Genomic DNA, 4,071 nt, shown 5'->3' on the forward strand with positions numbered 1-4,071 from the left:
AGGGAGTAGCAGGAGCAGCCACAGGTATCCAGGAAGAGTTTCCGTTTTCTTTGGCATGAAAGGAGCATCTCCAAAGAATCCAGTACCACCCGGTTTTGCTGCATGGCCCTCAAGTCCAATCCCAGCCTGTGCTTTGACGCAGCCGGAACGGCCAAGCTTGGCATTAGTGCTTCTCCTGCTGGGGTAGCTGGCTGTGTCTGGAAGGTTTCCTTCTGGGTGGAACCATCCTTGTTTCTTTGTCTCGATCTTCCCTAAATGCTCTCGGTGTCCTTGGCCATGCCCGGACCTCAAACGTCACTCTGTCTGGCCATGAGACCAACACAGAGAATAAAATGACTGCATTTGCACTTCCCTGGTGGCACGTAGATAAGAATCTGCCTGCTGAGGCAGCGGACCTCGGTTCACTCCCTGGTCCAGGAGGATTCCACATGCTATGGGACAGGTAAGCCCGTGTACCACAGCTGCTGAGCCCATGTGCTGCAACTGCTGAAGCCCAAATGCCTAGAACATGTTCTCCGCAACTGTTGTAGCCACGCGTTCCGGGAAACAAACTCACTCAGAAGGACAACACAGATAGTGGAGTGCAGGTTATTACACCAGCGGGCCCAAGGCAGAGTCTCCTCTTAGCCAAGGACCCTGCCCATTTTTTGTGAAAACCTTATATATCCTAAGTGTACTTGCTCAAACCCACCTCCCCAAATCCCTTGAAACTAGTCTGGACAAGATAAAAGGGAGGTACAATCAAAGTTAACCCATGATTCATGTGTCACAAGACTAGATAAACAGTGGACATTTATTAATAGGACTGCGGTCATATTCTGATAAACATAATGGAATTTACGACTCTGTTCTGTTACAGAGATAATTAGCATATTCTTTTAGGCAACGGAGAGTCCAAGTACAAGTCCTGAGGCTCTTTTATTCTGGGGGTCTGGTTTCCCATTGGTCTGCCGCTTCTATAGACCCTAGGCACAAAGTTCAGAGTGCATTGGGCGGGTGCCCATGCGTGTAGCCTAATGTTCGCAGCCTGGCCTGAGACGGAGTCCAGCTCTGTCCGTTTCCTCCTTCATTCCCCCCTCCTGATGCTCTTAACTCATATTATGAGCATCATTCATAGGGATATATTGCACCCTGGCTCTCCGACCGCCAATTTGGGAGAATGACATCAACCTTTGGGTTACAAAGTTCATAATACATTGTAAAATTCAGAGTCCACAAAGCAGAACTATCAAGGCAACTATAACAGTGGTAAATATAGTTTTCCACTCATCGCCCTTCACCCAAGATAGGACCGAAGTCCAGAAAGGAATGTTTTCATTTGACATTGCTTGTACCTGGTTCTTCATGTCATATAAAGCAGGCGATACATTGCCAGATAAGTCAGGAATGTATACACAGCATTCAACCTTAATTATAGCACAGGGCCCTCCTTGAGCAGCTGTAGGTATGTCCAAAGCCACTCTATTATGAATTACCGCTTTTCTCATTTGGAGTTGCTCTTCAAAAGGCTGGGATGGCTTTTGTTCTATCCAGGAGGGCCTGTTTTGTGAAATTAGTCAAGGCCTCTACTTTAATCACGATATCTGTTGTCCCGATAGATGGTATGAATGAGGCAGCAATATACTCATACCATCGAAACACAGATCTTGTCCACCTAGCATGTAAACAAGGTAGATTACCGGGGCTTGTTGTAGGTTAGGCTTTTGTTACGCTGGCATTTATATCAAATGTAACACCATGACCTGACTCTATTGACTGCAGGTCTTTTTTGTTTTGTTTTGTTTCAATTGTTTATTAACCAGAACACAAAAATAATCCTGGTAGATACCTTAGTTCATCCTTCTAATAAGCCTGTTGATCTGGTCTTCCCTGTTGCCAGCATCTCCACCTTCTACAAAATGGGTGGTCTTTTTCTTCATTCCACCTCGTGGAGAAGACAATTTAAAGGGCCACAGGAAGTTGTTTGCTTCTTTGAAACGTTTTCCAACGGTATAGATCTCATGAATCAGATCCTCCATGCAGATGATTCCATATTTCCCAAGAGATCGAGCAATCAATGCATTGTCTGTCAGGGCAATTCGCTTTTTGTTGATTTTGCCATAACCACGCTTGTAGATCAATTCATTTACAGACTTCAGATTTGGGTACCCCCATGCAATGTATGGCTCCACAATTCTCAGCATATTAATTGATGCCTTGTTGAGCTTCACAAAGGTGCCGTTGAAGATCTGCCGGAGGCGAAGGAGCTGCAGCACCTTTCGAACCTTTGGGCTCACACCGTTGATACCTCTGATCCTGATGACAAACGCCAATTTCGGTTCCGCGGGTACATAGAAGTTGCCGGCTTTTCGTGCCATCCTAGCCATTCGAATTTCAGTTCTGTACATCTGCCTGTATTCCTTGTGGTAATGCTTAGCTTTTTCATAGATAAGCTTCCTCTTTGCCTTTCGAAGCATCTTTTGGGCAAACTTCTTTCTCAGTCGCTTGATCTTAAGCTCTGCGAAATTCTTCCGCTTTTTCTTAAGGGTTTCTGGCACAGCAGGAACCTTCTTTTTCTTCTCTTCTGCAACCTCCATGGTTCCAGCCGGGAAAGAGCTGACTGCAGGTCTTACACCAAGAGAGCAAGGAGAGGTTATGATTGACAAGAGAGAGGAAAGTCTCTTTTTGTCATCCCAGAAAAGAGCAGAGTGGTTTAAAATCTCCATGGCAGAGCGGTGACACCCACCAAGGAAGTCCCTCCATCACTGACAGAGGCATAGCCCCACATACCAGCTGCTGGAAGTGTTGTGGAAGTCTGCGTAGGAAGGTGCCTATGAGATGAACACATTGTCCTGAGTTGAAATGGAAGTTAAATTCAAAATCACATTGATGAGGCCAAGCAGCAGGAGTTGGCTGTGTGGCTTCATCCTGAAGGGGCTTGTTCAGATCTTATTTTCCTTCTTCTTAAGGATGGTCTTAGTCTCTCGAGGGTCAGCGGGGTCCCTCTGTGCAGTCCACTCAGCGTTTTTTGGGTCTGCGTGGTATGTTCTCTTCACCCTCGTATGATGGATCCAAGGGACAATACCTGCAACTTTAACTGCAGTAGGGGTAGTTAGAATAACATGAGGGCCCTTTCACCAAGGGGCTAGCAGATCATGTGTCCAATCTTTGACCCATACTTGGTCACCAAGCGTAAACTCATGAATCTGTTCCCCAAGGGGAACGGCACCCTTTCTTGTACAAACTTAGTTACCCGATTTATTACCTTACCCAGTTCCATCTGCTGTGAAATCCTATCCCCCCTTACCTGAGGCAAATTTGTTGACACCTGTTTTATTATGGGAGGGGGGCTCATATTCACAATTTCGTGTGGAGAATAGCCTTGGGACTGTGGGGTCATCCTGAGTCTGAGCAGAGCCGTCGGAAGTAAGTCCACCCAGGAGGAGTCAGTCTCTATGACCCACTTGGGGAGTCTCTTTAATGTCCGGTTGGTTCATTCCACCATCTTAGAACTCTGGGCCTATATGCAGTGCGCAGTTTCCATTTGATGTTTAAAGTTTTGCTTACTTGTTGTACTAAATCAGCTGCAAAAGCTGGGCCATTGTCTGAACTAATGCTAGTAGGAAGTCCAAATCTGGGAACTATTTCCCTAAGCAGGCACTGGGTTACTTCTGATGCTCTTTCAGTCCAGGTAGGAAAAGCTTCTACCCATCCTGAGAACATACATACCATGACCAGCAGGTAACAGTAGTGTCGGTGAGGTTTCATTTCAGTGAAGTGCACTCCCAGGTGTTCAAACAGCAGCGTGCCTTTCAGCTGAATACACGGAGGTTTTTGTCTGAATACCCAAGAGGCAGCATTAACCTGTGAGCGGGCAGCATGGCCTAGGTGGGTCGCTTGGTGTGTTTGGCTTACCAGATTGTGTGCCCAGCTCCTCTGGTACCAATAATTTGCCACTTGGCGACTCCCACCATCCCTTTTCAGTCTTAGTGGCCCCTTCCGCTTTGGGTAACCTGACAGCTGTTGTCCTTGTTTTATCAGGCTGGTGCCATCAGTGTATAGGACCCAACTAGGGTCTGGAACCTTGTGTCC

The 4,071-nt window shown here is 46.6% G+C and overlaps 1 pseudogene; it reads right to left on the bottom strand.

The window, feature by feature from the left end:
- Positions 1-1,787: 1,787 nt before the first annotated feature.
- LOC138414766 (large ribosomal subunit protein uL30 pseudogene) lies at positions 1,788-2,591 on the bottom strand (annotated as a pseudogene).
- Positions 2,592-4,071: the final 1,480 nt, after the last annotated feature.

This window comes from Ovis canadensis, chromosome 11, assembly GCF_042477335.2.
Source record: "Ovis canadensis isolate MfBH-ARS-UI-01 breed Bighorn chromosome 11, ARS-UI_OviCan_v2, whole genome shotgun sequence".
NCBI classification, from domain to species: Eukaryota; Metazoa; Chordata; class Mammalia; order Artiodactyla; family Bovidae; genus Ovis; species Ovis canadensis.